This window comes from Chroicocephalus ridibundus, chromosome 1 (genome assembly GCF_963924245.1).
Source record: "Chroicocephalus ridibundus chromosome 1, bChrRid1.1, whole genome shotgun sequence".
In the NCBI taxonomy this organism is placed as follows: domain Eukaryota; kingdom Metazoa; phylum Chordata; class Aves; order Charadriiformes; family Laridae; genus Chroicocephalus; species Chroicocephalus ridibundus.
In genome coordinates, this window is record NC_086284.1 from 157,748,363 (window position 1) to 157,773,952 (window position 25,590).

General features: G+C 51.3%; 1 long non-coding RNA gene across 2 annotated transcripts; it reads left to right on the top strand.

Moving 5' to 3' along the window:
* Positions 1–454: 454 nt before the first annotated feature.
* LOC134508492 (uncharacterized) lies at positions 455–24,971 on the top strand. 2 transcript variants are annotated; one of them, XR_010069068.1, is made up of 5 exons: positions 455–981; positions 19,791–19,969; positions 21,878–22,015; positions 24,167–24,693; positions 24,780–24,971. It is a non-coding gene; the product is annotated as an uncharacterized LOC134508492 (long non-coding RNA). The 2 variants fall into 2 exon arrangements; XR_010069067.1 differs by having other exon boundaries at positions 21,878–24,693.
* Positions 24,972–25,590: the final 619 nt, after the last annotated feature.

Sequence of the window (25,590 nt, forward strand, 5' to 3'; positions counted from 1 at the left end):
GCAGAAAGCAAGCTTTGAGGCTTTCTTGTTAGGTTTAAGATAACTGTCAGGAGAAGGAAGATTTCTACCAAGAGTGCTACTGAGATTACAGAAGCTCAGGTAAACTGGGAACAACCTATCTTGTTTTGGAATGGTTCTAAAGCAGCAGGTGGCAGTTGATGGACCTCTAGGTGGATTGGTGAAGTCTGTGTCCGTTGGTGTTCTTGCTCAGTTGCCAATGATGGGAAATCCATCCACCGCCACCTCTTGTCCTTGTGGGCCACATAAGTAACGATATAATCCAGTGCGTGCCAGTGGAATAACAGTGGATGAGGATAAGATTACTCAGGTGTGCTATTTAAATCTTCTTTCCTTATAGTGTGGTAAGCAAACTATTGGGGATTCGGGATGAGTCGATGTCTCTGGGCTCCTGGATTTCAACACTCAGAGAGTTTCAGCTCAGAGAGCTCCTACATCCTCGCTCCTTTTCCCCGTTTGTCAGGTGGGACCAGTTTCCAGAAACTCGCTCATCCGCTCTGGGGTGCCTGGCAGAGAAAAGCGACATTGGGCTGACAAAAGCTGGCGCCTGCCTGCAGCGAGTGCCAAAAATGACAAAGCAATTGGGTAATAGCTGACTGCGCTATTCAGCCAGAAGGATGGGAGTATCCGAGAGGCAGTTTCATCGGGACTGGCTCCACTCTCTGCTCACCTCTCCTTCATCCTCCTTGCCCTTTGCTGTAACTCTGGCATCCTTCTGGGAATATTAATGTTTCATTTCTTCCAGTCAGAAGAAGCAGGTTCATCCCAGGACGTGCTTATCGCGGCGTGGCAACAAGTAGGACAGACGGCAACACGCGGCTGCGGTTCCTGCTGTTGAATGCCAAGGAGCTGTTAGGCCAGGAGAGATGCAGAGGTGGGAGCCCTGCCCGCGACAGCAGGCGTGCGGCAGCGTTGCGCCAGCACAAGGGATGTCTGAATTAGTGCACGCCTCCGAAACCTCAGGTGAGCAAGCGTGCAGGGCTGGCAAGGTCTCCGCTGGAGGTGGCTTTTCACTGCTGAGCTTTGTTTCTGCGCGCGTCTGCGTTGCCTAGGCCCTTTTCTAAAAAAAACGCACCATCTTAGTCCTGCGTGCTCAGCGTCAGGGCTGGTTTCCCTGAGGGAAGGAGGAGGAGAGCGTCGGGGGAACGTGGAGCCATGGCCCCAGCAGCTGGGTGCCAGCCTGGTTCTGAGGGACTCTGGCCTTTGCTCCTAGATGGCGAAATCCAGATGATTGTTTTATGTGCCTGGTTCTGCTGTACTTTGCCACTTGTTTTGGCTGCTGTTTTGCTATCAGCTGGACGGGGATCTCTGCCCGTCTTCTGCGACTTCGCTGACTGCGGTTTTCTCAGCTGCCTTCTCTTCTTAGGAAGGGAGCAGGGAGTCGCTTTGGGGAGGTTTATCATAAGTCAAGGTCTTGTTTTGCCAGACTTGCTCTTTTCTTCCCGCTTCCACTGTTTCACCTCACGTTACCCATTCAGTCTCAAATGTGCAGGGCCGGTTTCCCCCCTCCTCTCTCCCCAGTCCATTTTCTTTGCTCCAGCCTTTGTGGTAGCTTGTCTCCAGGACTAGAAAAGGAGCCAGTATTTTCTGTGCTAACAAAGTGAGCATTGTCACGCAGTTGCAGAGTGGGTGGATGTGATTGCCGACAGACTATTCCTCCTGCTAGGGTGTGGATTAAAGCTCAAGGTGACTTTGTTCCTGCATAAATTTCACTAACTTTCCCCGGGGAACCGAAGGGGCAGGGGTGGGAGGGGAGGAGTGTGATAAATGAAAGTGTCGGAAGGAAATGCGCTTGCATTGCACGTGCTACCAAAGTATAAATGTGTGCTCTGTAAGGAGCTTTCAGCATAGCTTAAGGTAGCGCTCCATGGGTTAAAAAAAATACCCAGGAGGATGTTTAGCTGCGAAGTTGAGCGTGGCTCTCTGCAGGCTGCTATCCCAGTGTAATTGCCTGGGTAAGTGGATGAGCGAGCGGCAGCGTGGCTTGTTCAGGGTTAGGCGGGCTTCGAGGGGAGTGAGGAGGGCACCGTTCCTCGCAGGAGGATGAGGGAGGCAGGCTGCCTTTGCCGCTCTCTGCCAGTCAGACCCGTTCCACGCTGAAAGCCGTGGCAGACGGCCGGGCTGTCATCGCCTGCGCTCGCTGGGAAGGGTCCCATGGAAACAGTTCCTTTCAGAGCTATTGCTTGTCCTTATCTGCCGCGAGGTGGGTATGATGACAGCAAATCACATCTTGGGACACCTCTTCTCTGCCTTTGTTGCCATGGGAATCGGTGTCTTCCGCAGCTTTGTCTTCTGTGAAAAAAAAGAGAAGTACTGTTACCTCCTCTGGCTCACCCACCACAATGTGTCGAGGATGGAGGGGCAGCCACATCATGCCTGGAGCAAAACGTTCGTGCTGGGGACAAAGTCGCTCGTCTGAATGTTTCATCCGTCCCTCTGCGGTAGTTACCACGTCTACGTGATGGGGTGGCGATGCAGAGCACGAAGCGGTGAGGCACGCTGGCCCAGCTAGCCCTGCTCCGCTCCCCCTGGGTGTCAGATGCAGAGCCGTCTTGACCGTGCCACCCCACCTTCTACCTACCAGGCAGGTAGAAGAATCTGGGTCACGCCGACGTCTGACACGCCAAAACATGATGTCGTTTGGAAGGTCTGGGATGGCCCAGGGGTTTGAATGCCCATCCAGTGGGGGGACTCAGGTGGGGTCCCCTGCAGCTGTGGGGGGACAGAGGGCGCACCAGACTCGTGGGGAGAGGTGCCGTGTTTCAGCTCCCTCCCCGAGTGACCGAGCAGCCCCTGGCAGGGATGTGAGAGCCGTGTGGCTGGTCCTTCATAACCAGGAGGGGAAGGCACTGTGGAGCCTCCAAAGGCACCCAAGGAGCTCCCGGGAAGCGAGAGCCTAACCCAGGATCTGCATCTCTCCTGTGCTTCAGCTCATGGCCAAGCCCTGACGAGTGTGGCAGGGCGAGAGGGGAAACTGCATCTACAAAGCGAACGTTAATTCTTCGGGGAAAAGGGGAAACAGGTCCCTGGAATTTTCCATGCTGTACCGGGAGTCAAGGCTCTTGCTCTGAACTATCCTGAGGTGATACGAGATATCAGCTCGGTTCAGAGAGCTCCCCACCTTTGTACCGTACGTCTTGTTCCTTCCTCCCAGCCCTCGCTCGTGTCATTTCTTTAGATCGCAACAGATCTCTATTTTAGTTACGCTTCTTGAGTGGATTACGATTCTGAATTAAAAGATATTTATCTGCCCAAAACTCCTACGAAATAAAGAAGTGGTGTTATTTCCACGGTACAAATGAGGAACTGAGTCAGCGGGAGGCTAAATGACGCATCCGAGGTTACCCAAGAGAGCCGAGCACTGCTGGGAACCGAATCTGGCAGTTCCTCTCCTGGCTGCCAGAGCCCCCCCTCGCCTTCCGCGGCGCTGGATGTGGGGCATCGCCCCCCTCCCTCCCCGGCCTCTCGTCTCAGCCCAGGCCCTTGGACTCCGAGACGAGCCATAAACGCCGTCAGCCTCTCGCAAGGGGAAAGAGTGATTTATCTCGAGCCCTAAATGTTTGGCACCGGAATTAAACGTAGAATTTGAACCTGTCCGTGTAAATGCATTCAAACCGTGCTGCTTCATGCTGCGCAAAGAATCTTGTTGATGTTCAGCTGTTCAAATGTAGAAACGCAGATGAAAAAGACGGAGTGCTGGAGCGGCAGGGAAAAAATGTGCCATAGCAGTTTAACCTGGGATGGAAATAAAACATACAATTGTCTCTCAAAAATGTGTGCAAATGCTGTGTTTTTAAATATAAAAAATACCCCTGTAATAAGCTGTTTTAAATGAGTCATTTGAAAATGCAGGAAGTTTCACTTTCTTGTGTAATAGATGCGTGTTTCTGTGTTTGCCTTTTGCATATGTATGAGTATATCCGCATGTATAAATACATGAAATGCTCACACTGTTGTAGCTCAGTTTTTCCATATTTCTCCCTCTTTGAGTGGCGTTGTTTACTCTTCAAGGATATCCATCACAAAATCCACTTTAACTTATGTGCTGCTGGTTTAACAGAAAGGGCCTTCAATTGCAGCTTGAAGCTGTTTTCGTCGCCCGTGACCTCTTGGGCCTTCCTGGAAATTGTCAAGAATATTGAAGTAAAATGACGGGATAAAAAACAATGAATAATAGAGGGTGGGCAACAAATGAGTCACCACGAAATACCGTCAATGGAATACGCTGAGCTGCAGCTCAGCTCGGTCTGGGCCACCTATGCATCATCGCCGAGTTCTTCGAAATGTGCCACGAGAAAGGGCTGACGCAGGCAGCAAACCACAGCGCAATGGTACAACTTCAAAGCTGCGGGAATAACGAAAGTCGCGTCTGCCACTGTCTGCTTACTCACCCTTGAAACAAGCTGGGATGAAAGCGGCGGAGAGCAATTTTAGGCTCGCAAACAAAATGACTCGCCGGCTGTGATGTGTTAGAAATTAGTCGTGTTTCGGTCTGGGCTTCCGATTTTACTCAGCAGCTGTTTGCGATGCCTCGGCCTCCGCCTGCCCTCCTGGAAGTGGGGCAAGATGGGAGAAAGCAGGGAGCGATGAGGGGAGAGGGGCTTCTCCAGAAAGGAAAAATCGAGCCTCTGAGCCGCCCCACCGCAGGCGGGGAGCGCACGGCGGAGTGGTGGCAAGCAGCCCTCCACGCCGGATGGCCATGCTGGTGCCTCCAGGCAGGGATTTGCACGGTGACCTGCTGCTGAGGGCTGAGATTCGCCGGCGCTGCCAAGCAGACAGGAGCGATGGATGTTGGGAAGTGCCTGTTTGAAGGCACAAAGGGATGCTTTGTTGGCCCCGGGGCTTCTCATTCAGTGGCTTCCCCGGCGTGGACACCTCCGCAGGGAGGTCTTTTACCTTTGCCAGAAGAAAGGAGGGGACGGTCTCTCCATTGTTCTTGGTCTTCAAAACCACGTCCCCTCCCTGAAACTGTGGGGCCAGTGGGGGGTTGCTTTCGTGGCGTTTTTCTTTCATGGGTCTGGGGGTGGGTTAGGCTGATTTTCAAACACCTTCCTCCAGCCTTTCCCTTATTGTACAGCCATATACTTCTGCCGACAGGCAGTAAACCAGCAGTTAAAACCCAACCCCATGCTGGCCGGCTCCGCGAGCCCGCCCCATCCCTCCTCCTCACTGCCCCGGGGCTCAGCCCTGCCCTGCTGCTTTTGGGGATGAGTGTACAAAGGTGCATCCGCCATGGCCACAGCATTTCCTGGAGATGGGAGCTCAGTGCCCGCCATGCCCACAGCCCTGCCCCGTGCAGCTTGCTTCCCCCAGCAGACTGCGGACACTGCCCGACAAAGCTGGGCAATTTTCTCTGCTTATAGAATCATGGAGTGGTCATAGAATCACAGAATGGTTCGGGTTGGAAGAGACCTTAAAGGTCATCTAGTTCCAACCCCCCTGCCATGGGCAGGGACACCTCCCACTAGACCAGGCTGCTCAAAGCCCCATCCAGCCTGGCCTTGAACACTTCCAGGGATGGGGCATCCACTGCTTCTCTGGGCAATCTGTGCCAGTGCCTTACGGCCCTCATGGTAAAGAATTTCTTCCTGATATCTAATCTAAATCTCCCCTCTTTCAGTTTAAAACCATTTCCCCTCATCCTATCACTACCCTCCCTGATAAAGAGTCCCTCCCCATCTCTCCTGTAGGCCCCCTTTAGGTACTGGAAGGCCGCTATAAGGTCTCCCTGGAGCCTTCTCTTCTCCAGGCTGAACAACCCCAACTCTCTCAGCCTGTCTTCACGGGAGAGGTGCTCCAGCCCTCTCATCATCTTCATGGCCTCCTCTGGACCCGTTCCAACAGGTCCATGTCCTTCCTGTGAAGGAAGTGCTTACTCTGTCCTGGAAGCCCACAGGGGCTGCTGGCATTTCCACCTGCTCCCCGTGAGAGCGGAGCATGGGATACCTGTGCTGTGGTGGGAAACAGCCAAGGGAAACGAGCCTGGAGACGCAGCGCCATGCAGAGGTGGCACCTCGCTGTCCTCATGCTCCGAAACAAAGTGCCCAGTGTGGGAACGAGGATGCTGGTGCCGCGCTGGGAATGCAAAGGGCCTGAGCAGCGGGTGGGTTGATTTGTGAGACGTGCAGCGATGTACTTTCCCTCGTGCTGTGGGTGTCCTGGGTTGTAAAGCGTGCAGAGACTGCCAGGTGCTCTGCTGGAGCCCGGTTCTTAGCAATCGCTTTTCTTCCTGCCCAGTACCCGGTTGCAGGGGACACAACCTGGGCAGTGTCACGGCCGAACACAGGGGACACTCACCCGCCCAGCGCGTCCCCTTGGCCCATCCACCGACAGACACGGCGCCGTCAGGGCAAGAAAACCTGCATCGGCTCCGGTCTTTCAAAAAAGAGCTGGGCAACGTCGATAAATCCGAGCAGAAGCTGTAACAGCTGCTTTTAATCGATGAGAGGACATCTCCCCAGTGAGGGCCAGCTCCCCGCCATGGGGTCCTGCAACAGGACCCCCTACGAGGGGGTTACCCAGCACCACCAGCAAAGCCCCGGAGCCCTGTGTTGAGTTTGGGCTGCTTAAATGTTTAAGGGGTGCAGGTGCAGGCCCCCAGCACAGGCGGTGGGGCAGGGGGCTGGCGACCATCAAAAGAGAAGGGGTTTTACAGCGCGTGCTGCAGGCGCTTTTTGAAAAGTTAATATTGCATTGTCGCGCTTCCACTTTTCTGAAGCGGTGAAGCCCAACTCGAGCAAAAATCTTCTGTTGGAGCTAATGAGAGTCGTACATATCAGTCTTTTCAGCAGCTAGGAATTAGTACAGAATATTTCATCCTTTAAAATGCTGGGCAAACATTAACTAATCCTCTCAACACCCTTCTGGGGTAGGTAAATATTACTCTCTCCCAGGTGCAGAAACTAAAGAGCAAAAGTTACGTGATTTGCTTAAAGCCACAGGGGGAATCAGGTGGGAGCAGGGGTGGGGGGTGGAGGGTTTTTTATAGCTTGTGCCTGTGCTTGGGCCGGTTGCAGGTGCTGCCTCTCAGCCAGCGGCGTTTTATAAAGTCACTGTGGTGGTGGGGAATGGGCTGGTGTCTCCGTAGCACTGTGAGGAATGGAGCAGCCGATGCACGAGCTCAGCTGCTGCTCTACAGCCCAGCGACACTCCGGGGTCTGCCCGGAGCACAGCCAAAAGGAAGAGTTTTCTGGGGACAGGGTTTTCTGGGACCACGTGGCTCCTCAAAAGCCCTCTTGCTTTGAAGTCAGTAAAGTTTCAGGTCGTCCAGCTTCAAGGCAGGAGTTAATGCCATGAAAAGCTTGTGACTTCCAGACTGAGCTTGCGGTGGGGGGGGGGGGATGCCTCTCAGGGGGGCTTATCCCCGAGCCGCCTGCCTTTAAAGTGGGTGATAAATGTTGTCTGCAGAGCTGGCCTTGTTTATCTTTGGGATTTACATAGCAGATACGGTGGCGGGACAGCCCTGTGTTTGCAGACCCGGAGAGGAAGCCATAACCTGGCTCCTGCCAGCCCAGCCTGAGGAGGGGGCTGCTGCTGCCCCGGCTCAGCCGCCCCCCAGCGCTGCCCTTGGCTCGGGGCAAGGGTGGCCCTCGGGAAGCCAGAGCCTAGTGCTCCTTGGGACACTTGGCCTCCTCTTCCTTGCGGCCAGGATTTTAAACGCCCTTGTAGCGCGGGGTTTCTCTCTGTCCGATCCCGTGGCGCATTGGCTTGTCTCCTTGCGTGTTGCCTCATCTCCGAGCTGGCCAGGGCTTCAGTTTACAGATGATCAGATAAAATTCAATGGAAGCGTTTGTGTGCGAAGCCGCTCTTGCCTGCAAAGATGAAGGTCACCGCTGTGCCTCCAAGGTAGCGCTGGGGTTTACCCAGTGTTTAACCATCGGGCTGCGACTGGGCCGCTTCAGGGCAGTCGCCGTCCACTGGAAAGCCCTTGTTTGTCATCCCATCATCCCATTTCGGATCATGTCCAAGGCAAGGCTGTGTAATCAGGATCTGTTGCCGTGTGATGGGCTGCTGGGGAAGGCTCCCGTCTCTGCCATGTAGTTCCCGGGCTCATTTAATTAGAGACACATGGTTTATTATTTCAAAGAATACGCTTTCCTGGTTGTTTGTTAGGATCTTGTATCTGAGAGGGCTGCAGCTTGTGAGCCTTTAAATTAAGCCATGAGAAGGGCATCGAGCACCTTGGGAAGGGGGTGCTGCAGAACCGGAGACTATTGTTCTCCCCCTGAATTGCGGGGAAGCTCTTTCCCCGCGCCGGCTCTTTTACTTGGTCGCCAACTAATACACAAGGCGGTTTGTTTCTGTCTCCATCTGTTCCAACTTCAGTTTATTCACGGCTCTGTAGGTATTGTACACTCTGCTACTGCCTTTTTCTCTTTTTTTTTTTTTTTTTTTTTTTTTGTTGATGGGAGAGCCTCCCCTTTTCATGGTTCACTTATTCATTTTGTAGGTCTCTGGCTTCCTTGTCAAGTTTTCTCTTTCACTTTTGTTCTATTAATTGGTCTTAAATCTATGGTCAGGTGCTGCGCGCGTGCTTCCCGTGTACACCTGAACCATCTGCTGTGTTTCATCTCCATGGCACCCAGGCCAAATTCCAGCTCTGGTAATGACATCCTGCCTCCCCGCATTTTCCCTCCGCTTTTAATTGGCTTTAGTTCACTTTTCTTTATTCCCCCCCCGCCCCGCTCTCTCTTTTGTCCTAACGTGCCCCTCTGCTCAATGGTGGGGAGAGGTGGACTTGGGTGGTGAGGGGCTGCCGGCACCCACCTGGGGGAAAGAGGTCCACCAGGTCTCCTGCCCGCAAGGAAGAGCCGCAGCACGACTCAATGGCTGCAGAGCAAAATTGGGGGAAAAAACCAATCGACTGGGAACAAGGAGCACGGGGTTTTTTTTCATCACTGAAAGCAGCTGTACGATTTTTCGAAGGCGTGTAGTGAATTTTGCGTTTTCCCTGAAGACTTTAGCAGGAGAGTAGGTGTCTTTCTGAAATGGGTGCTGTCATCCTTCTGTCGAAAGAGATCGGCTGTGGTTCCTGGAGGAGGGCAGAGCCACTCCTGCTCGTGTTTACCTCTGGCCTTAGCCCTCGTAGATCTCAATATGTCCGGAGTAAAACCCAATGTGTCCAAGCGATCCCAAAGGATATGGAAGCTCCAAGAGTCTTGCCGGCACTTTCGCCTGGCTTATCTGACGCTTTAATAGCGCAACAGTTGTTAGCTTTACAGCCGGGTTTCGAGAGGACGAGACTGGTGTCAGTGTTTGGGAATTGCTCTGTGCAGGACGCGTTTTCCTGGGGGAGAGCTAAGCGGGTTCTTGCTACTCTTTTTTTTCCCTCTTTTCTTTCTTTTTTTTTTTTTTATTTTAAATACTGGATTCTCATTTTTGTTGACGAGATCCTCTAACGCTCAAAACTCCCTTAAAAGCATGGCCTGAACTACTTATGCACTTTTTTTATTCCTTGTCAGCCTGGAAGCTTTCTCTTCGCTCTGCTAATCCTGTTACTTCCAGTGACGGCCCCAGCCATCGGGGTGAGCCTCTGGCAGGGCTCTGTCTCGCCTCTGCTCGCCGTCCGGGACTCCTTAGTGTCACGGCCTGGCTCCAGTTGTCGTGCTGAGTCCTGTACCGATGACCGTGGGCACCCAGACCACGGGTGGATGGATGGATGGATGGATGGATGGATGGATGGATGGATGGATGGATATCCTCCTGCTGTTACCCCTTGCTGCTTATCATCTCATCTCAGTTTTCCTGGAACAACTCTGTGTGGTTTAATGTCAGTGGTCAGAGCTCTGCCACCTCAGTGTGGTTAGCTGCTCACTTGTATTGCTTTACGTGGGGCGACCTGTCAGGGGATTTCTCAGTGGCTGTCACCTTGGTGGGAGTTCAGGGCAATGGCCCCATTTCTGCCCCCTTTGCGGTGCTGGCTGGTGGCCCCAGCAATGCAGAACGTTTATGGAGGGGCCTCTGCACTGGGCTTCCCAAGGGTGTCTCCCTGTCCTGAAGGAATGTCATGGCTTGTCCTTGCAGAAGTCATCTCGCCCTGTTCTGCACTGACTTTCCCTTGAACCAGCAGTAAGCTGCCTGCGCTCCCATCCTTCTAGCAGTGGAAGATCAAGTACTTGTATCGATGTCTCCTCTAGTAAACCAGCGTTGAACGCGTAGGGAGAAAGACCAGTTCTTCTCCGTGAACAAAGCAGCACAGTTAGCAATAAAACCACCATCAGTGAATAACCCTGCAACCCCCAATCCAACAAAGTCCTTGGAATATTGTTTGTTATTTGTCTTTTGAGCCTTAAGGTCTTTGACCTTAAGGTCTTTGGCAAGGTGTTAAGCACGCACATGTGTGCATGCAGGAAAGTGTCTGCCATGAAGTATTTAGAGACCAAGTGTAGGTAGGCAAGGGGCAGGGGAAAGGAAGGACTATGGGTCCCGTTTCCTCAACAAGGAGTAGGCTGACTACAAGACAGATTTTTTTTAAATAATATTTGGAAGCACGGAGAGGTAGGGAGGAGGTTTCCCTCATGAGCCACTTGCTGGGACGCTTTGTAGCATGGCCATTGGTGCATCTCTGTGTCATTAAAAGTCCTCGAGAATTCAGTCTTCAACTTGCCAGACTTGGGAGTTCAGCACAAAGTTTCTGACTTGGAAGCAGTCTTTTAACAATGGCAGCAGCCTTTTAATCCTTTGCTATAAGATGAGACTTCTAGATCAGCAATGAGTTGGGTCAGATTTGACTGTTTCAAACGCTGGGTTGGTTTACCCGTGCAGCGGGTCAGTACTTTGCTTGTGTCCATCCCCCCCCATAGCTCTAATTTCTGTACTGAGGGAACAGCTTGTGAATGTTGATGGATTTATCGCTGCTCTCGCTCCTGTGAGAGAGAGAAGTGGTTTTCATGTTTTACGAGTAGATGGTGTAGGATAGAAGAAATAAGGATGTTTCTTTTACTCAGCATCAGAGAAGAAAGCGTTGGCATGGCGTTAGCATTGCCTCAGGTGGGCAGCATCCTGCCTCCCCCGCGGGGACGCCCTCAGCAGGGAGCAGAGGTCCCCTGGTTAAGGACTCAGACGGTGCTCCCTTCTCCTGCCCTTTTCCTCGTTCCCACAGATCGGATCAGCCCTCCGTGCCACAGCCTGTCACCTGATTTATGGGAGCCATAAACCGCAAATCAGAAAGAAATAAAAATACTAAACACTTAGTTTTTTAAAAGGCCAACAGCGCATTGAAGTCTCGGTGATAATTTGCTCATAAAGAAATATTATGCTTCAGATCATAATCCCGGGCTGCAGATGGAGGCTGAGATCTGGCCTGAGCCCTCCCACTTAGGCTGTAAAAGAGAAGGAATGGGATGAAAAAACCCCGCATAGCATGTGGGGATTAGGCTTGGCTGTCTTGCTGTCCATCACCTCCTGTGCCTGGGAGGTCGTGTGGAGAAGTGATGAAGTTCTCCAGATAAACAAATTGTCTTCTGCTGGAGGGACAGCAGGCTTACTGAGGGATGGGAGGCAAGAAGAGAGGGGAGGATAAAAATCCATGAGCAGCAATCAAACAACTGAGATATACATAGTCTCAGTGCCGAAGTGTCCAAATTGTTGGATTGAGGGCTGTTCCCCTTGTTGCTGCTTTAACTGCAATATTGTCAGCCTGGCCAGCCCAAACGCTTGTTGGTGCTGCTTGAGCAGCAGTTGCCTTTAATAATGGTTACTGAACACCAATTTTTTCTTCAGTGCGGATGGGGGTCTCTGTTTCCAGCAGTGAAAACCTGCCCCTGGCCAGCACAGCATCTGTAAGAGCGGAGAAACAGTAGGTACGTGAGCACGTTAGACCTTAAATGGTGCCAGTGTTTGATTGCTAGAGAGGTCTCTCTGCTGCCTGAGGCAGAGGCCTGTTCTGGGTGGATAAAATTCCTTTCTGGTTAAGTTTCCTGTGCCCATTTACCTACTGGGCTTGCATCGGTGGCTGGCACCTGTGGCTAAAAGCAATACATTTCTCCAAAGGAGATGGAGGATTTCACCACCAGTTCAGTGCAGCTGCGTTTTATCTGATCTTCTCCACCTTACCTTGTCAAAACCACCTATCAGTCCACTGCCATCTCAAAGGAATCTTGCTGTGGCGCTCCAGGGTTGCAGGAGGGCAGGAAGGTCGTTGGTAATTTGTTTGATTTCTTTTCCTTCTGTCCTTCCCTTATGTCCCTCTGTCAGGGAGGCTGCTGGCAGCGTTGCCTTGCGCCCTGAACATTACAGAGCTTGGTTCCCTTTTTAAAGTCGTCTTCCTACAAGAAACTTGTTTAAAGGAAAAACTTGCTTTCTCAGATATGCATCTTAAATATGGCGATGTAGAAACATAAGAACTGGGAGGAAATTCTCACTTCTGTTTTTTGGGAGTTTTTTCTTTCTTTTTCTTTCTTTCCCCCAAGAATTGAAATGAACAGATTTTCCAGGAAGCTCTAACTCTGGGACTCATAATGCTCATGAAGTCCACTATTCCAGCTCTGTTCCAGGTGCAGCGTTGGATCATCACCTCCCCTTGACTTGCTGGACATGCCGCCCCTGACTTTGCCTGCCATGCAGTTGGTGGTGTTTGCGATGAGAGCACACTGCTAACTTGTACACAGCTTGGCATCCCTGTAATTCCCAGGTCCTTTTCAGCCCGGTGACTACTCAGCCAATCTGTTCCCAGCCTAGGCTGATGCCTGGTGCTATTCCTCCCCAGGGCAGGGCTTTGCACTCCCCTTCTTGTGCTCCGTGAGGTTCCTGTTGGCCCCAAACTTGAGTTTCTCAGCATTGCTTTGGACCCTCAGTTTGCTGAGAGTATGATATTTCTCCCATGCTACATTTAAAGGGTTTTTATCGCTCCTTGAGAACTACTGAGTTCAGCCTTGCTGCATCTTGAAGGCTTGCTGGCGATCTAAGCAGACACATATTAACGGTAGCTGAAGTAGCAGGGTACTGCATTTCAACAAGGACTTCCTTAATTAAAATAAGAAGGCTTTAACAAAAACAGATCCAAAGCTTAAGTAGCCTGGTTGAAAAGGGAATCTGAAGTATTTAACTTCTCCCACAAAGCCGCCGCTTGGGCAGTTCCCGTTGCCGGGGTGGTCCTGGGCTCAGCAGTGCCTTTGCTCCTGGGGCAGGAGACGGTCCTGCCCTCCTTGCGAAAGCAGGAGGGTTTCAAACATTCTTTATCAACCCCAGAGAAGCAAAGGCATGAGTCTAGTTTAACTCCCCCTGGGGAAACAAAAAATCATTTTTACCTTGTAAATTAATCCAGCCAAGAGCGTTCCCTCCTCTACAGCCCTTTACAGTATTGAACACTGTAGGAGAAACCTCTGTGGGAGAGAGGGCTCACAGGCTATTTCTCTTCTGGTTAGAACAGGCAGTTCATTATCTTGGAGAAATCAAAACTTTCAAAGCTTCTGGCTGCCCCCATCTTTCCCTTAGTGTTTCCTGAAATGGCTAACAGCATCCTCTTCGCTTGTTTCCCAGAGACTGGGTTCCTCTTTGCGGTCAAGGTTTCTCTTTCCCTCCTCCTCAGTCACTGAGAAGCAAGGGCCTTGTTAGTACGTCTTCGGAGGGAAACCAAATGATCGTGATGGCCAAAATGCACCATTTCTTCTGGTAAGTGGCTGCAGAAGTGGAACTTTTTTCCTTTCTCCGATTGTATTTGCTTCTGCAAATGTGAGGGAGAAGGGATGCTTTGTCCCACCAGACACAAAGTATACTTGGAAGCGTGGTGAATTTTTAGCAATCCCTTTTAAGAATACACAGAAAGAAGTCAGCTCTGAACTTCATTCCCCGCCCAGACCCAACCTTTGATTAAAAGGCCACAGATGATGTGTCCTTGCAGGTCTTGCAATAGGCACTGGTACCATCTGAATAGCAATGAACATCTCTCTTCTAATAGGGCTAAAATAGTGTCCCTTTGTGGGTCAGAGTAAGAAATAGTTGCATTTTCACAACTGGTGCCAGAAGTGGTTGATAAATCACTGATTGCTCCAATAAAATGCTCAAAAATGAGGAACACTTCCAGTAACTTTGCTTGAATGTTCTTAACCCTGACCTTCAGGGAGTGCAGGTATTTAAAAAGAATAACACACAGATACTGTTCATTATAAAGTGTGTAAATAAAACCACTTTAAGCAACATAACTATATACTTTCTGGACATCTGCAGGTTTGGATAAGCAAGGATGGAATCTTGTCTGTGGTCCTTTGAGTCAATGTAGGCTTGTCTCTGGGCACCAGGTCCAATGCTGTTACCGCTGCTGGTTTGGGCAGTAGCTGCAAAATGAATGAAACCTGTTTGGCTCTTTTGCTCATGAGCCTGCAGGAAAGCTGTGGGTAGCAGAGGGTATTTGGCTGCTCCACTGGTGGGGAGGCAGTTATAATTGCTGTGTAACCCCTCCTCGCTGGGTAACTTGATCGCTGCGACAGGCGTATGCTGGAGTAAGTCATGGGCAAAGCATGCTACCTGCTCAGCAGCTCTTCTGCTTTGATTTTTCTTTCTGGTGTTGCAGTGATACCTCTGAAAGGCTACGCTCAGAGCTCCATCCATCAGTGCTTCTCCCCCGGGTTTGATCAGTGATGGGCTCCCGTCTCTCTCTCTGCTTTAGTTAGAGTCATAGAATCATTATGGTTGGAAGAGACCTTTAAGATCATCAAGTCCAACCGTTAACCTATCTCTGCCAAGTTACCACTAAACCATGTCCCTTAGCACCACACCTACACGCCTTTTAAGTACCTCCGGGGTGGCAGTTCAAACACTTTCCTGGGCAGCCTGTTTTAATGCTTGACAACGCTTTCAGTGAAGACGTTTTTCCTAATATCCATCCTAAGCTTCCCCTGGCACAACTTGAGGCTATCTCCTCTTGTCCTGTCACCTACAGTAAGAACCTCCTTTCCTCTGTGCCTTTCTTGCAGCTCCTCTCCCTGTACCCCCACTGCCTCCAGTGAGGTAGGCTTTCTGCCCACCAGTGGAGTGACCACACTCCATGCCTGCCAGGGCTGCTCTCTCTTCCTCTGCCTATGAAGGAACGGCTCCTCAGGAGCAGTGGTCAACACATCAGGTGGCAGATAGAAAAACGTCCCTGGGATCTACAAGTTTCTTTTGGAGGTGACCTGGCTTGTGCAGGTTTAACGGCCTGCCATGGCTCCGGGGAGACATTATAGCGGCCTTCCAGTATTTGAAGGGCGCCTACAAGAAAGCTGGAGAGGGACTTTTTGCAAGGACATGTAGTGGTAGGATGAGGGGTAATGGCTTCACACCGGAAGAGGGTAGATCTAGATTAGATAGTAGGAAGAAATTTTTCACTATGAGGGTGGTGAGACACTGGAACAGGTTGCCCAGAGAATCTGTGGATGCCCCATCCCTGGAAGTGTTCAAGGCCAGGTTGGATGGGGCTCTGAGCAACCTGGTCTAGTGGGAGGTGTCCCTGCCCATGGCAAGGGGATTGGAACTAGATGATCTTTAAGGTCCCTTTCAACCCAAAGCATTCTATGAGAGTGGCTGCAGGAACCGCAGCAGTCCCCGTGCACACGACTGTCCCCCGCTCCCAGGAGAAGCAGCCCCGTTGTTCTCATCTGATCCTGAGGTGCAACGTTGAATCCATTACCCATTCCCGCTTGTCCAGTGACAAATCAATTAATTTTACAAGTGACATAGTCTATTGAACACTTCTTTAAATTAGGGCACCGGAGGCGTAATTTAAATTAGGGTTAAGTTCCAGCTGCAGGGGAGACACTTAAAACATGCAGTGTGTGTGCTGACAAACCCACTCATCTCTCCGGAAAATGAATAAATCTGGCTTCTTGGTGGGGAATTAATTTCTAAACCTGGGGACCGTTCCAGGCTTTGCTGGGGCACAGAGCTGCTTGGTGGCGGGAGGAGGAAGGAGCTGTGGCCTGAGGGATATGGTGCAGTAGCTGAGCCGAGCTGATGCCTCAGGCACCGGCTGGTGAATTTGGGTCTCACGACCCAAATGCACAGCGGTGCAGTGGAGGTCTCTGGGCAGACGGGGCAGGGGATGCTTTCTCTGGACATCTCTTTTATTCCTAGAAAACCTGTGCGATGTGCTTTTCAAGTCCGCTGTTCCAGAAGAGCAGCTAAACATGTACTTTGATCGTGTGAGTGTTGACGTTAATAAGTTACAAACCGACCTGAGGGCTCTGCGGGAGCTGGAGGCTGCCTGGGGAAGTTCCCTACTTTTCAGGAAGGGGCACCTTGTTACAACCCATCCCCTTCCCATCAGCTTCATTAACTCAGGCAGCCTCTCTGGCTTGGATGCTGAAACAGGTCTTGTAGTCACTTTAGTGCGGCTCCGGTCCGATGAAACCAGCCCCCTCCAAGCTGCTGAAATGCCGCTGTGTGGGAATGCCAGCTGGGTGCAGGCTCAGGGCCCGGGGTGACAGAGCCGCCGTGTCCCCATTTGCCTGGGGAAGGACGGAGGGGTCATGGAAGAGGCATGGAGAAGGGAGGCCACTAGGTCTGCCACCAAGCCACCGCCAATTCTTTCCCCTTTTGCTGATTTTTTACAGTCCAAGATGAAGGCCTTTTGCTTTATCTGGCTTTTTGCTTTATCTGCCCTCACAAAGTCTTCCTCTTAGTTGGCAGCTTTGGGAATGGTGACTTTACTTCTGCAACCTGGATGTTACAGGGAATCTCCTGTCCACTGAACTCCATGCGAATCCTGCTTATAAAGCAGGAGCATACTTTAAATGAGCTGCTGAAGCTTCGCTGTGAAGTGCAAGACTCAAAGAAGGAAGTGATGCTGTTTAGATGTCATGGTTTCTACTCCTTTTATTTTTTGTTTTGAAGTGGGAATTTTACGGCTTTCTTTAGCAAAAACTTATTTGCAAACAAAGCTTGTTTGGAGACCTTGTTGATGGCCATAGGAGCTTTTTTTGCAACGACTACTTAGAATTTATTTTAAATACACCAAATATAATGAAAAATAGGAAAAGAAACTGAACTTTTGATAGAGCCTTCCTCTTGAATGTGTGCTCTTTAGTTTCAGAAAATGTCAGAAACTGGTTTTCCCAGCACGAAACTGAGAAATGGGCTCTTTAGTTGTATGTATACAGCTGCTTCCTTACTGTCCCTGCCCTTGAAGACACCCTTCAGGCTCCTTCAGCAGCCTCCCTACGGTAAGTCATGCTCATTCCTGGACCCTGATGCTCTCTGTGCCGGAGTGCCCGGCGCCGCCATCCTTCATGGCCCCAGGTGCCATCTCTCAGGACTAAGCTTTTTTCCCTTGGGTTTGGACCTTATCTTTATTTCTTTGCTTATGTCCCATTGGCCCTATTGTCTGAATGAGACCCACCTTGCAGTTGTTTCCATGTGTGGCTAAGATCCCTTGTGTGAGCAGTGCCGACGGGGAGGTGCGAGACAGCCAAGGGCAAGCAGGGCAGGGACTGCACGATGTCCATGCGTTCCATGTCCGGATGAATGGTGATTCTCCGGAGCCAGCCCATGTGCTGTGGCTGCTGTGGGGCTGGGCAGCACTGCGGTCCCTTGGGCGGTGGCACAGGCATCGCGGGGTCACCCTGCTCCCTGCATTGGAGGGACCTGGATTTCCCCTTCTTCTCTCCACCTTGGTCCCTCCGATGCCAGCGTGTGGTGGCAGTGGGGGAGAGAGCTGAGCGGTGTGCTGCAGCTGGGGACTGACCCCTCGGGAGGGCTTGGCAATCACGGCTCTGCCCTGAGACAAGGGAATCTGGTTCCTGCCACCAGCCCCGCAGATGTGTCTCGCACAGGGGGGGCCACGGCTACCGCTTGACAAAGCAGTGGAGGTTTGGCAGAGGGGTCCATGCTGTTCCTGACGCTGGGAGAGATGCGGTGGTGGTGGTGGGTGCTCAGTGCAGATTGAAGTCTATGTTGCCAGATCTGTTCCCTACGGCAGCCCAGCAGGGCTTGCCGGCCCTGCAGCAGCAGTGTGGGGCGAGGGCAGCCCTCCCGCTCCCCTCCGCAGGACGAGGGGATGGCTCCCCACCTCCCAAAAGCATCGCAGGGTCAGATTTCTTGGGGGAGCAGGAGGTGCTCAGGAGGGGGCTACCGGGTGCTCTGTGGGCACAGAGAAACAAACGCCCCCGTGTCCGTCCATCTGTCTGCATTGCTCTGCAGCCCCTGGCTCCCAACCCCGGGGCCGGGTGGGATCCTCGGGGTGGCACGGCGGGGACCCTACCTGCCCTCTGGGGCAAGAAGGAGCGTGGGCCTGTGTGCCAGACGGGCACGTACGGCGGGGCGAGGGCAGGAGGCTTTTTGCAGGCGAGGGCTTCCTTCAACAAAGCTGTTTCTGTCCTGCTCCCAGTGTTTCTGCCTGTGCGGTGGGGGGGCTGTGTGTGTGTGTGTGTGTAGGAGCACAAAGGACCCCAGACAATAGGGCGAGTGGGAGCATTCCTCACACCCATGGCGGCCAGCGAACGGGCTTTGTCTCCAGCCCCTGCCTCCCTCCATTTCGGGGGGCAGTCGCTGCCGTCCCCCGTCCCCCCCCCCCAGCTCCTTTGTTCCTGTGCTGCCTGCCAGGGGTGAGACGGGCAGGTGAGCGGCGCGGGGGGCCGGGGGCTGGCGACGTGCGGTGGCGGGTGCATGTTAATAGATTTCTCCAGCCTGTCGCTGGGCGCTTGACTTGATTCATGAGACTCCTCCGTCTTGGGGGATGATGACGGATGTGTCCGGGCGGGAGAGGGAGTGGAGAGAGAGCTATTGTCTGCCAGGCTTGAGGCCCTGCCGGTGATGTTCTGGTGGCTGCCACAACCGCCCCAAGCCCCAAAACCTCTTTGCGCCTTTGCCCCGACATCCTTCCTGCCCGGGGTGTCCATCTGTCCGGGGCGATGCGAGGTGGCACCAGCTGATACCTGCACACCACACGTGTCCCTGTGGCACGAAGGTGGTCAGGGGGGAAGGCAGGCAGGCAGCAGGCAGCTTCCCAAACATGCTGCCTCGAAGTGCAAAAAGCAATCAGGCTCCGGTGGCAACGGGCTGCGTCCACGCTGGGCTGCTCATGCGAGTGGAAACACTTCCACCCGGTGCCTTAGTGGCATCAGAAATCAAACATGGAAAGTGCCTTTTGGCGCCTTTTTTTTTTTTTTTTTTTTTTTTGAAATGGCAGCTGTAGGTTTTACACTATATTTTATGACTGCCTGATTTTTGAACAAAATAAATAGGCAGATGGTGGACCGATATTAGCCAGGTGTCGATCAGCCCCTGTCTTGAAAAGGCTGATTCAGGTAGAGTATTTGATAACGCTCGTATGGAAAGGGTGTGGATGGTAATACCGGGGAAGGAAAACAAACAGGACGGAGGGTACTCCATCATGCTGACAAAGACCTGGCTTGTACATGCTGGGGTGCAAATAGGATTGTTTGCATATTCAGCCGACTCCTCTGTCTTCCCTTTTCCCCATCCCTGAGCGTCAGTGGTGCCTGAGCTCCTTGTCAAGCTGTTTGAATCGGGGTGGGGGGTGGGGACAATGACACACAAATGTGTATTGGGGGGTGAAGTAGCACATGGGGGAGGGATGGCAGCAGAGAGGGTGCTGCTTTCGGGGGCTACAGTGGAAAGGGGCTAGCTGGTGGGATGAAGCTCCGGGGGTAGGGTTTATCAGACTGAATGTAGGAAGCTACAGATGAGGTTGTCTGACAGGGTTCCTTTTATATCCCAAACATGCAGCTCATCCCGTCCTGAACTAGACATCGAACAACACATCTAAACCATGCTCCAAAGCAAAGTAAAGGCCCCAGGTTTGACTTGTTTTTTTTTTTTTTCTTTTTTTTTTTTCTCAGCTTTCAAGGAACGAAGCTGAACTGAGCGGGGAAAGGAGCATTTCTTCCCAGTGGGCAAAGAGAGGAAGGATGAAAGTCAGGATTTTCTCCAGCGATAGCACTCCCCAGGTGGCAAACCCCACATCTGTTTCCAGTGAACCTACCAGGACTACAAAGCAAACAAATCGAGAAATGTCAAGGTATATTTACTCTCCTGTTAACCTGCTGCCCCGCTGCCTCTCTGGCGCACGTTGGCAGCATGCAAGGCTGCATCCCGGGAAGGGGACATGGATGCGATCCCGGCCGGGGAGAGGTGACGGAATGAGGACCTGGCTCCCAACTCCCGCTCTCTGGCTATGGCAGTGTGGAAAGGGGGTGCTGGAGGGGAGCAGGCCTTGGGAACGGCGGTGCTCGGGGCTGTGCCAGCCCTTCACGCCGTCTGCTGTCAGCGAGGCAGAAAATTGGTTGTAAAGGGGAACTCAGACACACCTGTTTGCAGCTGAACCCGGAGGAGCCTATGTTAGAGGTCACCCGGACTCGACTGCTGTCAATTATTGGCTGCAAGTGAGATGGGTTTTCTGAACGCCATGTTTTACTTGGTGACACCTCCAAAACCTCTGTGAAAAGCTTTTTCAAATAAGCTTGTCCTCAGGGTTTTTGTAGGTCTCCTTTTGTCTTTTTTTTTTTTTTTTCCTTCTTCCTCCTTATAAAGAGAATTAGGCAATCACAGCGTTTTGATGAAGTTGCCTCTTAGCCTCTTGCTTCGTAGCATGTGGCCTTCCTGAAGAATCAAGGAAACACTGATAAATCGGGTGTCGGAGACTTGCCTGCCATACCTTTCCCCATCTAATGTTCCTCCCTGTGTTGCCCTCGGAGCACATCCTGCCCCTCGTTGCTCTGCTAACTTGTCTCTGCTTATAACGCTCTGGGTGAAAGAAAATATGAATTAGCTCTGGCCTTTGGGCTCCTGACAAGTTTCCAGCGCCGCTTTCAGCACTGCAGAGATTGTGTAACCCGGCGTCCTCCGTAGGGTGACGTCTCCCCCTCCGTCACGGGCTGGGCCGGCTGCTGTGCGTCCAGGTTCAGCTCTTAATACCTCAAGCAGCTTTTAGCTCTGAAGGAGGATGAGAGATTGCCAGCAGCCAGGGGGGAGGGAAATGCAGGGACTTGCATTTTTCTTACTAAGGGACAATGAGAAGGGGTAAAAAGAGGAGGATTTCCCGGGTAATTCCCCAAACCTCGGCTGTTTGCGTAAATACCTAACGTGTGCCGAGTGACTGGGGAGCCCAGCGCAGGGAGGGCTAATGCTTCAGTATGGGTTAACCCTTGAAGGAAGAGCACAGCAGCATCTCATACAAACGATGGCTTAAGTTTGCCAGATCTTTTATGCAATGAAGCACGGGGCACTTTCCCGCCTCCTCCGGGGACTGAAGCCGAGGACGCCGTGTTACACCCCCTCGGGGCTGTGAACAGGAGGGCTGAGGCTGCAAGTCTCACACCGCCTTTTCGGCAGAAGTCTTTAAGTCTCAGTGACATCCTCCGAGGACGCTGAACCAAACCCCGTCCGGACCAGCCAGTGAAAGAGTCGCAAGTGACATCGCTGGTTCGAAAGGGCGCGTGGGCAGGACGTGGGCGAATGTTCCCTGAGCTGGGTGTTTTCTAAAGGTCTCTGAGGCATCAGGCATGACTGAATGACTTGTGTTTTCTTTAAATGACGAGTGGGTGAATCTTGAATCGTTGGGCTGCTTTTATTTTTGTTAGATGTGTGTGGGCTGGCAACATGACTCAGTATTTTCTCCGCAGATGCAAAGATCATCTTGCCAATTCTGGGTATACTTCGGTCAGTTTCACGCAGGGAACTGGAACGCTTTTTTAGTCCAGAGCTTTGCTTTTTGGCAGCCTTGAGCCTCTTGATGTGAAAATAAATAAATAATTTTGGAAGTGATTGTGCCTTTCCAAAATGTACAAAAATACACTGAGGAAATGACTGAACATGGGGAAACTACCTCTACCCCCATGTTTTCTCAGAAATATATCTGATTATTTTCATGTTATTCTGGAAATGTCCATTAATGTCTGATTATTTTTTTTTCTCTGATTCTGCCTAGTCTTGATTGCTCCTGGGTCACCTATTTGTTTGCGGAGTGTCATTTCTGGTATTTGTTTAACCAGCCGTGCCCTGCCAGGTGAAAGCCACCGTCCTCTGACTGATGGGTGTGAGTTCTCCCCCTGCTCCCAAGAGACAAGTAGGCATATTTGTGTGTACATGTATGTGGCTTGGCCAGTACCCAGAAGTGACAAAAGTTCCAGCAAATTTCCTTTTCTCTCTTCTGGCAACCTCCCTGCCCTACTCCCCCTTTTTTCTCCTCCCCGTATGCCACCTACAGCATCTGGCATCTGCTTTGGGAAGATGCATGAGGCCAGGTATAGCCTGTGGATGCTTTTAATGTGCAATGATGAGTGCTCTCTTCTCCCATCCCCTCTTTCCTGCTGCAGAGCAGAGTGCTGGTAGTCATGGCCCTGATAAGAATAGGTTGCTTGCTAAGACTCTTACCTGTAATCATAGCCCAGCATCCTAGAGCCACCTATAAACCATTTTTCCCTGCTGATAATCAGCCCTCAGCTCACCATGAACCTTCCTGAAGATCTGGGAATGGGCAGACAATAATAAAACTTGAAGGATGTTGTATGGCAAAGGTTGTCTTTCGGGAGATCAGAAGATGATGGGCCTGTAGATGTATTCTGTAGAGTGGTGCAGGGTGAAATGAATTCCACACACCCTGCTTTTTTGATGTCTAACAGTAACTTTAACCACAGACAAATTTCCACACTCAACCCCTAGTGATGGCCTTGGCTAACGTGACCTGTACTTAGTTAGCACCATGACCTAAACCTCACTACTGGCCCATACAACAGTGAGACATACTTGACCCACAGCTAATTATAAGCCATATGCACAAGCGTGTACCGTAGCGCCAGCGGACCGTATCATCTTCCTATCATTCTAGTTCCTCAGTCCTAAGCCCTACTCCCTGTTCCTGACATTTTCTCTAGCCTCCACTGCCCACCCACAGCAATAATTCACCCCAGACTTCAGGTCGAGCACATCCATCATCCCTCCAGACCTCACAGGAAGCCACTTGGTTAGCTCAAGTGCCTTCACAGCCCTGTCCCAGAATGACAAGAACTGGGTACCAGATCTTATCATCTCTCTCATATCTCATTCAGGAATAACCCTAGACTTTCAGCCCTTTTTACCCTAAAAGCCTGACTCCAGCTTTAACTGTAAACTACCAGCCAACGCTCCTCCAAACGCAACTCGAAGCCTTCTGCCTCACAGAACGCCAGTAATCAGGCTTGTCCAGGGCGGGCAAAGAAAGAGGTGGTGCTCCTCAGTCCTTGGTGTCCCTATCTCTAACCCTGACTTGAGCGTTCACAAACATGATGCTCTTTACCTACTGGCTGGTACCTCTGACTGACGGAGCTGTTGACGCCCGCCAGCCCCAGCCCTTGTGACTGTGTTTCTAAGGTCTTTGCTGGAGTCCGGACACAGGGGTGGAGGCAGCCAGTGGGGCTTGCTGGGTGTGGAGGCTGGGAGTTGTGTTTGTCAGGGGTTGTGCTGGATGGGCCAGGGCATGTTTTGGTGGAATTTAGGGTGGAAAGACTTTTGCAGGGGGGGGCATGGCTTGAAGGATCAACTGGCTTCCTCCAGCTGCTGAAGGGATGGTAGGCTGGGTGCAACCTACAGCATGGGGCAGAGGGGAGTGTGACAGTGTCTGTACATCAGGGAGAGAGCAGGGAGGCACGTGGTCACAGAGAAGAAGCACTGGGTCAGGGACGATAAGAAAAGCCTGAGAATGGCTGATGTGTTCCACTGACCCCGCTCCTTTCCCAAAACAAGCCTCATTCATTGCTCCTGCCTGCTTCCTTCTCACCGCCCTTCCACTGGTTCTTTGTCACCATCCCCACCCCGTGTCCTCCTGCCTCTGCATGTCCAGAGCTACTTGCTCCTCAAGAGCTGGTTCTTCAGCCCTCCCCGGCACCATGGTGCTGCTGCCTTGCCTGCTTTTGGCAGTCAGATCCCATCCAGGGGCCAAGCATATGAACCCCAGGTTGCTTATTACAAGGTGCTCTGCACCCCACCTTGCACGTTGACACGTCTTGCTGGTTAGGAGCTGAGGTCCCTTCAGGTGTCCATGTGTTGCTGCGAATAACCAGCTTGCTTCTGAAGTTTTTTGGGGGATTGGGCTTTAAACTTGCTTCATTTATTTATTTACATTCAAGGTTGGTATTGCATTTTTTGTTTCTAAACTGCATTTAATAAGACTGTCATATAAAAGCGCTCCAAGTTTCTGGGAAGAATACTTATTAAAAGTGGTTTTGTAATTCTCTTACAGTGTGTGGTCTTCGGCTTTTCTGAACTTTTTCTGCGCTGCATTCAAGTATAGTTTAGTGCAGCTGGAAAGAGAAAAGCTGACAATGAGCAGATCAGACAGAGAGGGAGACGGAGCTGTTTTATGCTGCTTTTTTGCAACAGACTAAGTAGGTTTTCCCCACCTGCTTAAGGAGTGCCCACAGCAGACTGACTCAGAAACACACCTTGTTCTGAAAGAAATCACAGCAGCAAAAGAACATTGTTTGTGGCAGTGGAGAAAGTGCTGATTAAACGGCCAGCTTTGCTTTGCACACTTAAGGTCACAACTTGTTTCCTTTCCGAAATACCTTAAGTTTGTTGCAGTAACCAAGGCTGGTGAAGGGAAGGTCCCAACGGAGTACCAAGACCAACCTGCTTCCTCGTTCTTTGCCCTCGCATCGTTGGGCAACTTTCTTCTATGTCATGTCAAGCGAGAACTTCCTCATCCAATGCAGCAGCGCTGGACTCACCCTGAACAAAGCAAGTTCTCCTCCCCACATCACGCACCAGGTGAGGCAGCCTCGCCCCCCCCATCCCTTACGGGAATACCCCACCGTGTCCTTTGCCACGGTGATTAAGGGTTTTGTCGTTTGCAGACACCTCCTGAAATACACCGTGTGTGTGTTTTTCTACGGCCACTTTGGATAAAGTTACCACTGCAGCTGCTAACTGCGATAAAACTCGCCACGTGACAACCAAAGAAACAGCAAACTGAGGAGCAAGCAAATTGTTCGTTCTCACACGCCAGGGTGGCTATGTGTACTGTCGCTTCACTGCACAAACACAGAATAACGACTTTAACTGGAACAGTTGTCTCTCGGTAGTTGTTGTCTTACCTGTAGTTGTTCCTGGAAGCGCTTGCAGGCCCTCCCATTAATACACATCTTCCTGGGTGTGCTTTTGAACCAGATGAATAAAGGAAAACAAAACTTTTCATGAGAGCGCCTCTCCGTGTGAACTATTTCCAGAAACCCTGAAATCATAATTTGCTAAGTTACTGGTGTTTTTTACCACTATTAAACTTCACAGTGGCTTTTTAGAGGACTGATGTGTCCGTGGCCACATTCTGAGATCCTGAAATAGGGGATGTGTTGGAAAACAGAGTACCAAAACAGGTCAGAACTGCGTGCACTAAGTAGGTCAGGGTTTGGTCTGAGAACCTGGTATTTCTTAAAGATGCCCTTTACGTTTCCTATATTTCTCTACTCCATTCAGTCTCACAGCCTGTGTGCTGGATTTATTTGTTTTACATTTCTTTGCTGTCCAATTTGCTGCCAAATCATCATCTCGTGTTGCTGTCTTATATAAATGTTAACATTAGCTAGCTTCACAGTAACAGCCTGGAAAGGAAACGTTTACTTCCGAGCTTCCCCCTGCCAAACATACAGCGATGTTTTTTTGTGGCTA